At 40.2% G+C, this 12,468-nt stretch overlaps 1 pseudogene; it reads right to left on the bottom strand.

The window, feature by feature from the left end:
• Positions 1 to 7,022: 7,022 nt before the first annotated feature.
• On the bottom strand, positions 7,023 to 9,151 carry LOC107154061 (annotated as a pseudogene).
• Positions 9,152 to 12,468: the final 3,317 nt, after the last annotated feature.

Genomic DNA, 12,468 nt, shown 5'->3' with positions numbered 1-12,468 from the left:
AAATATATATATTAAAAGAATTCACAATAAGAAAGCCTACACTACAGAACATTCTCAACAAAATATTCAAAATATTCATCCTCCATGAGGATGAAGTGAAGAAAAAAAAGTGAATACCAACAAAGGGAGGATCTACACTAAAGGGACATCCAAAGAAATGAGAAACTAAGACAAATCAAAAACCAGAAATAAATCAAAATGACAAAGCATACAAACCATATCTCAGTAATAACTTTGAATGTTAACAGCCTAAACTCATCAATCAAAAGACATAGACTAGTAGATTGGATTAAATAGCTAGACCCAGCAATATCCTGTCTTCAAGAGACTCACCTCATGGCAAAGACATCCACAGGCTGAAGGTGAAAGGATGTGGAAAACTTATCACTTATATGGATTATGTCAACAAGCAGAGGTTTCCATCCTCATATCAGATAAAGTAGACTTCAAACCAAAGTTAATCAGAAGAGACAAAGGAGGACATTTCATACTTCTTAAGGGAAGTATATAAGCAGAACATAAAAGTTATAAATATTTATGCCCCAAACAATGGAACATCTATGTACATCAAACAAACCCTTCTCAATTTCAAGAGCCAAATAAACTACAATATAATAATACTGGGTGACTTTAACACAGTTCTCTCACTACTGGACAGATCTCCCAAACAAAAACTAAATAAGGAAATTATAGAACTAAATGATACAATCAATAATTTAGACTTAACAGACATATATAGAATATTTTATCCATCAACCAGCAAATATACTTTCTTTTCAGCAGTAAATGGCTCCTTTTCTAAAATAGGCCATATATTATGCCACAAAATAACTCGGTAAATACAAAACAACAGAGATAATATCCTGCATTCTATCAGAACACAATGGAATGAAATTAGAAAAAATTGATAAAATAAAAAATACAAGCTATTGTAACAAATGGAGACTAAATAATACACTACTAAGTGATAAATGGATGGTAGAAGAAATCAAGGATGAAATTAAAAATTCTTAGAGGTAAAAGAGAACACTGCTACAGCATATCAAAATCTCTAGGACACTAAGAGGAAAGTTCATTGCATGAAGTTCATTCCTTAAAAGAAAAAAACCCTAGAAAAAGAAGAACAAATCAACACCAAAAGCAGTAGAAGACAGAAAATAATTAAATCAGAGCTGAAATTGAAACAAAAGAAATAATTGAAAAAATTGGCAAAACAAAAAGTTGGTTCTTTGAAAAAAATATATGAAATAGGTAAACCCCTGGCCATTCTAATGAAGAGAAAATTCAAATTATGAAAACACAAAATGAAAAAGGAAATATCACAATGAACATGTCTGAAATACAGAAGATAATTAGAAACTATTTTGAAAATTTATATTCCAATAAAATAAAACATATTGAAGACATTGACAAATTTCTAGAGACATACGACCTACCCAAACTGAATGAGGAGGTCATACATGATTTAAACAGATCAATTTTAAGTAATGAAATAGAAAATGCCATGAAAAGCCTAGCAACCAAGAAAAACCCAAGTCCAGTTGGATTCTCAGCTGAGTTCTATAATACTTTGGAAGAAGAATTAACATCAATACTTCTCAAAGTATTCCATGAAATAGAAAAGGAGGGAACTCTCCCAAACTCATTCTATGAGGCTAATATGACCCTGATACCAAAACCAGACAAAGACACATCAAGGAAAGAAAACTTGAGATCAATATCCCTCATAAACCTAGATGCAAAAATTCTCAAAAAAATTCTGGCAAATCACATACAAAAACATTAAAAAGATAGTGCACCATGATCTAATGGGCTTCATCCCAGGGATGCAGGGTTGGTTCAACATATGAAAATGAATAAATGTAATTCATCATATTAATAGACTTAGAAACAAGGATCATGTGATCATCTCAACAGATTCAGAAAAAGCATTTGACAAAATACAGCACAACTTCATGTTCAAAACACTTGAAAAACTAGGGATAGTAGGAACATGGCTCAACATTGTAAAAGCTATCTATGCTAAACCCAAGGCCAGCATTATTCAAAATGGAGAAAAATTGGGAGAATTCCCTCCTTGAAACTCTAGCCACAGCAATTAGACAAAAGAAAGAAATTAAAGGGGTACAAATAGGTAAAGAAGAACTCAAACTATCACTATTCTTGGTGACATGATTCTATATCTGAAGATACAAAAAAATTCCACCAAAAAAACTTCTAGAACTAATAAATAAATTCAGCAAACTAGCAGGATATAAAATCAACACCTATTAATCAAATGCATTACTATACATCAGCAATGAATCCACTGAAAGAGAAATTAGGAAAACTATCTCATTCAAAATAGCCTAAAAATATTGGGAATCAATCTAACAAAAGAGGTGAAAGACCTCTACAATGAAAACTACAAAACACAAAAGAAAGCAACTGAAGAAAACCTCAGAAGATGGAAAGATCTCCCCTGATCCTGGATAGGAAAAATTAATATTGTCAAAATGCCCATATCACCAAAAATGTTACACAGATTTCATGCAATTCCTATTAAATTCCAATGACATTCTTCATAGAAATAGAAAAAGCAATCATTAAATTTATTTGGAAAAATAAGAGCCTCAGAATAGCTAAAGCAATCCTTAGCAAGAAAAGTGAAGCAGGAGGCATCACAATACCAGACCTTAAACTATACTACACATTTACAGTAACAAAAATGGCATGTTATTGGCACCAAAATACACTTGTAGAGCAATGGTACAGAATAGAGGACCCAGAGAAAAATTCACATAATATGGTTATGTTATACTAGACAAAGGTGCCAAAAACATTCACTGGAGAAAAAATGGCCTATTTACCAAATGGTGCTGGCAAAACTGGAAATACACATGTTGCAAAATGAAATTAAACCTCTATCTCTCACCCTACACAAAAATCAACTCAAAGTGGATCAAAGACTTAGACACTAGAACAGAGACCCTGTGCCTAATGGAAGAAAAATAGGCCCAAATCTTCACTGTGTCACTCTAGGATCTGACTTCCTTAACAAGACTCCTAAAGTGCAAGAAGTAAAATCAAGAATCCATAACTGAGATTGATTCAAATTAAAAAACAACTTCTCAGCAAAGGAAATAATTAATAATGTGAGGAGAGAGACTACAGGTTGGGAGAAAATCTTTACCACATGCACCTCTGATAAAGTATTAATCTCTAGGATATATATATAGTACTCAAAAAACTTAACCCCACAAAACAAATAACCCAATCGAAAAATGGGCTAAGGAACTGAACAGACACTTCACAGAAGAAGATCAACAAATACAATCGATCAACAATCGATCAACAAATATATGAAAAAGTGTTCAACATCTCTAGCAATTACAGAAATGCAAGTCAAAACTACTCTAATATTTCATCTCACTCCTGTCAGAATGGCAATCATCAAGAATATAGGCAATAATAAATGTTGGCGAGGATGTGGGGAGAAAGGTTCACTCCTACATTGCTGATGGGACTGCAAACTGGTGCAACCACTATGGAAAGCAGTATGGAGGTTCCACAGAAAACTTGGAGTGGAACTACCATTTGACCCAGCTATCCCACTCCTGGATTTATATACAAAGGACTTAAAATCAGCATACTATGGTGATGCAGCCACATCAATGTTTATAGTAGCTCAATTCACAATAGCTAAACTATGGAACCAAACTAGGTGTCCTTTGATAGATAAATGGATAAAGAAAATGTGCTATATTTATATACTGGAAGGAATATTGTTCAGCTTTAAAGAAGAGTGAGATTATGGCATTTGCCAGTCAATGATTGGAGTTAAGAGAATATCATGCTAAGCGAAATAAAACAATTCCACAAAACCAAAGGCCAAATGTTTTCTCTAATATGCAGATGCTAATTTACAATAAGGTGAGGGGCACTAGGGAAGAATAACACTACCTTAGATTAGGTAGAGGGAAGTGATGGGGGAGAGGGAAGAGGATTGGGGATAGGAAAGATAATAGAATGAAACAGACATTATGACTATATACATATATATATATATATATATATATATATATATATATATATACACGACTGCATCCAGTATGATTCTACAAAGTGCACATTCAGAAAAATGAGAAATTATATCCCATCTATGTGTATTAAAGTGCATAAATACATTCTATTGTCATGTATAACTAATTGAAACAAATAAATGAATTAACTTTTTTAAAAGAGCAAGATGCCAAACGCAGTGTCCAGGAGGTCCACTGACAGGAAGTTCCAGGAGATCTGACCTGTGTTGATGGGAAGTGGAGGTGGTGGGTGAGTGGGAGGAGCAGGAGGGCCTGTGAGGGGCTGGAACACCTGTATCCCCCACGGGGCAGTGGCTAAGGGGTGTAGGAAGTTCATGTTCACCCAACTGGTCACTTTACATTCACTTACTGGAACATGGGTGCTTTTCTGGATTTAATTGCATCTGGCTTTAAATGAAGGCATGAGGGGAGTTACTGAGCCAGAGCCTCAGAGTTGGTTTCCATCTCCTCCTGCAGACACAGGAAGCAAGCTGAGCTCTGAGAACCTCCAAAGCCACATCTGTACAGGATTACTGGAGGCCAGTCACACTAGACACGTGAGCCCTTAGTGTGGTTTCAATACGCAGCAATCTCCAAATCTCAGTCCCTGGCCACTGGCTGTGGAGTGTGCGCTGCTGGTCAGTGTCCCTCATGGTGGTGGTAGTGGGACAGCCTGCTTTCAGAAGTCTGAAGTCCCTTTCAGGCCTTTATCTTGAGTCTGGCCAGTGCTTTCCACCAGACCCAGTGCCTCTGAGCATGCCCCATGGCAGAGGGCAGCTGGTGACACCATGTGACTCCCTGTACCATCCCTGGGAGGAAGGTTTGTGTACGGGGCTGTGACTGTGTGGGAGGGACTGCATAGTCCTGCTGGCAGTAATAGCTGGCAGCATCCTCAACCTCTACCCTGCTGATTTTGAGAATGAATTCTGTCCCGGACTGTTTCCTGGAAAAAACGGTCTGAGACACCAGACCATAGATTATCAGCATCATAGATGAGAATCTTGGGAGCCTGGCCTGGTTTCTGCTGGTACCAGGTTAGATAGTCGCTGATGCTCTCATTGGCAGTGCAGGTGATGGAGGCGCTCTCTCCTTGAGACACAGTCAGGGAGTCTGGTGACTGTGTCAGCCCTGGGCTCCCACTGGCACCTGGGAAGAAAGAGACAGCATTCCTGTTTTAACTCCATTTCCCCCAGCAGACCTGGCTGTCCTGGTCCTGTAACCTGAGAGCACTGTGGGCCAGAGACGCACAGAGCCCTCATGTTATTCCTCAGGCTGTCCCCTGTGCTCCCTCCTCACCTGGACTCCAGAGCAGCAGAAGGCAGATGAGTGCAGCCAGGTCACCCATGCTCAGTCTGGCCCTGCCTGAGGCTCCTGCTGCCCAGGCTCACCAAGCAGCCTTTTCATGAGGACTCTGAGAAGCAGAAATGGGCTCTGGGGAAACATGCAAATCAGCAAGGGTGGGGCAGACACAGTCTGGCAGCTGCTGAGCCGACAGCCTGGGGCTCAGTTCCGGCTGACTTCCACACACAGTCCCAGAGGAGTTTCTTCTTGGCCAGTGAAATGAAAACACCTCTAATTTTTGTGGTCCTTCTTTGTCCTCAGGGTATGAGAGTTTGTAGTTAGAATAGGGCATCTTCCGTCTAAGACAGAGGGTGGGGGAAGCTATCTGATCCCATAACTTAATTCTTAATATGAACATGTAATTGTCCTTCTAGAATTCCATGGAATATCCTCTTATATAGGTGGCTATGAAAAAAAAAAATGGCTCTGTAGTTTAGAGGAGATGCTAGGTGCCCTGGAGAGGGGATGTCCTGGAGCAAGTCCATGGCATACCACTTGGGGGTGCTGTGCACCAGAAAAGACTCAGATTATGGAACATCTTCCCATAGCCAGTGTGATCCTTTACTTTGGATATCGTGCATTTTGCTTCTTAACTTTTTCTCATTTTCTATATTATTTCTCCTATTTCTCTCACTTTCTCTGACTACACTGTCATATCTTGGGGTAAGACTGTCTTCTTTGCCTGAGAGGGTTCCAGTGTAATTATTAACAGCTCTGCCTTTCTATCCTCACATAAAATTTTGTGACCACTATATATTCTGATTCTCCTTCTTCCAAGTACACTGAGATATTTCTTAACTAAAAGTCTTACATGTAAAATTAACAAATATTTTATATCATCTATTAATATGACTGATCTTTGTCTTCTTCTGTTACCTATTATTATGTTTGGTGACATTAATAAACATCCTGGACTCACGAGTTCCTGGGCATCATCATTACTACGGGTAAAAATGCAATTTCCAGTAGCTCCTTAAAAGAGTATCTCACTCAGGAAGCAGCTGAATTTCAAACCACCCTCCACTACTAGTACAAGACAGAGTAATAATTAATTTGAGTCTTGCTTTGTAAAACCTGGTTTGTGGGTATGTTTGTGGGGAGTGCATTTTTCATGTTTTGTCTTTGTCTTTTTAAAATTTTTTTGAGTTGTTGATGGACCTTTATTTAATTTACTTATATGTGGTTCTGAGAATCAAACCCAATGCTTCACACACACTAGGCAAGTGCTCTACCACTGAGCTACTACCTCACTCCCTTTCCTGTTTTTTTCTTAACATCTAGACCTTCATGTGTCTCCCCTCCTTTTGGAAATCTCCTGGGATGCTCCTTTGTTCCCTGCAATTTCCAAGCAGGTGGCTGTCAGTCTTCCTGAGGTCCAGCCACAGTCTTCAGAGGAATTTTAATCACACTACACTGCAATACTATTTTAAGACAGACCTTTGAACAGAAAGGACCAGCCTATGAGAAGTTCCTGTAATTACATTTTGCATAAGTGATGAGGACTATGTATGGATCTCAGCCTTCCCAAAGCACTCGCTGCACAGTTCCCAATGCTCTATCTCCAATTTCATGTCATATTGTATCAAACTGAAAGCACTTTTATTTTATTTTATTTTATTATTTTTAGCTATGGAAGTTTTCTTTATTGATTGCTTGATGTGTAACAATAATTGGCATCTTTTTCACACATTACAAAAAATTATACTTGGCTCAGTATGCAATCTTTTAAGCATAGCCATATTATTTAACAAAAGAAGGGGAAAACCTATTCTACCCAATACAGCATTTACAAATGCACAAAACATGCCACTTTGGCTTGTATATTGTCTAGATTTTAAAAAAAAAATCTCTTTTTAACATAAATAAGTTAGTACAATTTTTCAGTGTCTTTACAGAGTTATGTACACAGGTACACTTCAAATGGTTTTGTTTCATACACTTACACAGGCAATGAAGAAATACTGTTTAAAGATGTAGTATCCATTTCCATTATTCCACAAGTGTGCTTTTCTTTACATGCGCTTTCCTTTAAAAACACTATTTTCCTTTGGGCAAATTAACAATTAGAGAAGATTAAATTAAAAATTATTTCATTTTTGTGTGTGTGTGTCTGTGAAGCTACTTATCAATCTTTAAAAATACCTTGGGATTTCAAATTGTTTTTACTGTGTCTACACAGCTCAAAGAGAAAAGAAAACTAAGACATTTTCTCAACAAATTTGGTAAATGTAGATGGTCAGTTTTGGGCATTCAGAAATCTCCATCACATGCCCCAGATTTTTGTTCAAAATTACTTGAAGTGATTACCAAACTGCTGAATAATTAACTGGTATATTCTAATTTTAAGGGAAACTGAGGGGGTGGGGGGCGCAGGGTTAGAGACACTGAGAAAAACAGTTGTTGCTGTTTTTTTGTTTTTAAAGACATTTGCTAGTACATAACGGAATCATAAGAACTCCCAAATAAGAATAAGCTTCATGTAAAAATAAATAGCAATTATTTGTAGCTAGTTTTCAAATTTTGATTTTAAAAATGAAATATCAGTGTCACTGAAAGGGACATTACATCTTTAAAAAAAAAACAGTTGAAGCCCTTCCCCAAAATTGCTTCGGTTATGCAAGTCAAATATTTTTCTCCTTGCTATAAACAGAAGCAAGTTCTTCACCCCCACCCAGGCCAATTCCTCATCCCCACCCTGCCCTCCCTTCCCCAATGTTTATGTGCTACATAAAAGGTAAAAACTATATACACAGGTAGTACAATGAAGCAAATAAGGAAAAACCTAATTGCAGGATGCTACATCCAACGCTTTTAGAGGCAGGTCATTTAAGAGTGCCTAAAATTTTAGTGTTATTGTGTTGTTGCTTTTCAGTGCTTATACAGGATGTCTGTTCCATGGAGTCAGCGATATGTATTTAAATTTTTTTTCTTGTATATCTTCCTTGCTTCATCAAGCAATGACGTATCTGATAAACAAGGAAACACATTCTTAATTCGAGCTGGAGCTGTTTACGTTTGACGTCTTCGGAGGCCCGGCTTCTTGGGAGTCTGCTCCATAGAAAGCACTTGGGGAACCGTCTGAAACACTTTCTTCTGTTCTGTTGGCTCTTTTGTTTTGAGAAGAAGAATCATCTGTTGCGGGTCGCTTCCTCATCCCTGCGCACTGCTCCGCTAACCCCGTCTGGCTGTCTGACGGGTCAGTCTTTGGGTCTACCAAGTGCGTGTCCTCTGAGTTTACCTGGGACCCAATTAAAGGCACCGCCTGGCGGTTCCCGCTGACATCCTGGCTCTCCTGCGCCGGCACCTTGCAAGCGCCTTTGGGGGGCCGCGGGGGTCTGTAGTAGAACTCGGGCAAGCTGCCCTTCTCCACCTCTTGCCACTCGTATTTGCCCTCCAGGGGCTTATGGTTTTGGAAAATCGAAATTCCACTTGCGCTGGCTTGCCTCTTCCATATCTCTGCAGTGCTTCTCCAAGTCCCGGGTTAACTCTTCGTGATTCACGGGACCGAAGAGGTTTCTGCAGGCGGAGGGCTTAGGGTGCTCAGCCTGTCTGGCGTCCATCCGCTCCAGGCTCGGGCTCCCGTTAGACACTCGCACGTTTGACATTTTCCTCCCGGTCGGGTCTTGACCGCCTAGCTCCCTCTCTCAAAAAACAAAACCGAACACAACAAAACATCCCGACGCAGTCCGGACTCCTCTTATAAGCCCTGCGACTGCCCTCAGAGCCAAGAGAAACAAGCCCCAACGAGTAACTGCCCAAGCCTCAGGAGCGCGCAGGTCTGGGGGAGTGAGTGCGGGGACGCCCCGGACAGACAGCCTAAAGTCTCCGCCAATCAAGTGAACCGGCGAGCGGGAGGGCGGGGAAGGGAGGGGAGGAGGAAGGAGGAGGTGGCAAAGCCAGTCCAAGTCCAGGCTGGTGCAATCCCGCGGTCCCGCGAACCCAGCCGCTCTCCAAACCTTGCCGCGGTCGGAGTCGCAGAGCCGTGAGAAAGTGGGGAGAAGGGAGGGGGAGAAAAACACCCCGAAAAGACGAGCCCCCTTTTTTAGTTGCCCAATATGGCGGTGGTCCACTTTTATTTACTATATATAAATTTCTTAGTACTGATGTGTTTTTGCATTCTTGCAAGTTCTTAATATTGCTGCAATTACTATATTAAAATATATTGTCACATTATACTTTAATATATGGAAGAAATCTTAACATGCACTTTCTGTTTATGCATTTATACTTCTGAATGAAATGGTTTGCATTTTCCTTTCATGCTATTTTTTCATATCTTAATATTAAAGTTAATGAACTTTTATAAAGATATAGAAAGATGATTCTGGGGCGGGAGGGGAGTGGATCCAAGATGGAGGGGAGTGGATCCAAGAGGGAGGCAGAATTCTGTGTTACTCTGTGACCTGGGTCTCAACTAGTGGGAATACTGCTTTTCTGAGAGTGATAGAGGACCCCTCGGCAGCTGCTCCCTCACAAAAGTCGTGGGCCCCAGGCCTCAGCTTTAGGAAAGGACTCCCAACTACTCATCCACGCAGGTCTCGCAGGTGCCTTAAGGGACCACTGGCATCAGCACTGGTGCAGAATTTCCAGATGCTGCTCCCACGCAGGGTTCTCAGCGGCTACCCATACTCAGAAACCCCGGCCACCACTCTCATGTGAACCTCCATCTACCATCATCTCCATCTTGGGACTTGGCAGCCACTGCCAGAGTCCCCTACTCACAGTAGCTTGCCTGCACCTGGGTCATCTCAGGCTCTGAGACAGCTGAGAGCCGCAACACTGCATGCTACAGAGCTCATCTCTGAACGCATGGCACAAGGCCGTAGCCCAGCTCCCCCCACCTGACCCAACACCCCATTGCTGAAAGCAGCTGCCTCCATCTTGGGTCACATCTATCATCATCTTTAGTTGGGGCAAAGACCAGTTTGGAGCACCAGATAGCCAGGTACCCATAGTTTTCTAATTCCCCCTAATCCCCAGCAGCTGCTAACTCAGCAGAATGACTGCTCAAATCAAAACAGCCCTCTGGGACAGGTGTGCAACCACCAGAGTGCAACACACAAGACCCCCGGAGAGCAAGGTTCCTGACTAGGAAGGAGAAAAGGAGACAGTGAGGGAGACACACTTTACAGACTAATGTAGAGGCCAGGAACTGTGAGGTCTACAGGCAAGATGAGGAGATAAGATCAGGTGCCCACATCATAGGAGCAGACCCCAAAGGAGATCCTTGAGGTGCAGTCTTCCATCAGGTCCAGGGGTGCCATACCACACTTCCAAGTGCCCTGCACCCAAGACCAACCCTCCCTCACACCCTGGTAAGCCCCACCATCCTGAGGGCAGAGATACCAACTAAGAACAGACAACCCCACCTATAGGAGAAGAAGAGAAGCAGAAAGACACTGATCTCCAACCAAAACAATTCATGTTTCTTCCTTCAAGGTTTTTTTTTCTTTCTTCTCCCTCTTTATTCTCCCACTCTCCCATCGCCAATATATGTAAAACCAAGCGCTTTGCATAAATTAGGATATTGAGGACTGAGATGACTGAATAGTAATTATAGCTGCATTGTATAATCTTTTTTTCTCTGTTTTCTTTTTTATCTCCAATTTTTACTATTTTAACATTTTTATTTTTCTTAATATATATGTGTGTTTGTTTTATGTACTCTACTGTCTTCCCTCTTACTTATCTACCCAAAATTACTACCTCTCTATTCTCCTGCTACTAACTTTCTTCTTTAGGTTTCTCTTTTGCACTTCCTAAGATATAATGACGCTATGTCCTCATCTCATACCTCCTCAGCATACCTTCCTACACCTCATTCCCGGTTCTTTGTCCACCATCAGAAACTGCAGACCCTTTTACAAACCTACTGATTGTATTGTAGATAATAATTGAATTCACCATTTCTGTACATTGTGACCAAACTGTAAACATCTTAATAGCAACTGTTTGTTTTTAGATAGTATATTGTTTATATTGGGATCTATTAACATTATCCTTCCCCTCAAAGGAGAGGTATTGGAATCCTACAGGGGCTCTATAAGTCTATAGGGTAAAATGATAATGCCTTGGATCCACAGAGCTAGAAAGGAAGACACACAAGCAACATGAAAAAACAAAGGAAGAAAGTGCCCCAAACAAATCAAGATATCACATTATTAGAATCCATGGCCAGCACAGCAGATAAAATGATTAAAGGATGACATAAGAGAGCAAATACAGGCAGCAAAAGATCATTTTGACAAAGAGATACATAAGCAAATACAGGAAGCAAAAGATTACTTCAATAGGGATCTAGAGGTCCTAAAGAAAAACCAAACAGAAATCCTTGAAATGAAAGAAACAATAAACCAAATTGAAAGCATCACCAATAGGTTAGACCACTTGGAATACAGGACCTTGGACAATGAAGACAAAATATATAATCTTGAAAAGAATATAGATCATAGAGTGAAAATGGTAAGAAACCATAAGCAATCAGAACATTCAAGAAATGTGGGATAGCATAAAAAGACCAAATTTTTTTTGAGAGAGAGAGAGAATTTTTTAATATTTATTTTTCAGTTTTTTTCGGCAGACACAACATCTTTGTTTGTATGTGGTGCTGAGGATCAAACCCAGGCCGCACGCATGCCAGGAGAGCGCACTACCGCTTGAGCCCCATCCCCAGCCCCAAAAGACCAAATTTAAGAGTTATTGGGATAGAAGAAAGCATAGAGTTCCAAACCAAAGGAATGAACAATCTCTTCAATGAAATAATATCAGAAAATTTTCCAAACATGAAGAACAAATGGAAAACCAAATTCAAGAGGCTTACAGTTCACCAAATGTACAAAATCACAACAGATCCACACCAAAGCACATTATAATGAAAATGCCTAGCCTACAGCATAAGGAGAGAATTTTAAAAGCCATGAGAGAAGATTACATATAAGGGAAAACAAATTAGAGTCTGTGCAGATTTTCAACCCAGACCCTGAAATCTAGAAGATCCTGGAACAATATATATCAAGCTCTGAAAGAAAATGGATGCCAGGGCTGGGATGTGGCTCAAGCGGTAGCG

The sequence above is a fragment of the Marmota marmota genome, unplaced genomic scaffold (genome assembly GCF_001458135.2).
Source record: "Marmota marmota marmota unplaced genomic scaffold, marMar, whole genome shotgun sequence".
NCBI lineage: Eukaryota > Metazoa > Chordata > Mammalia > Rodentia > Sciuridae > Marmota > Marmota marmota.
This window is presented reverse-complemented; position numbering and strand designations above follow the sequence as displayed.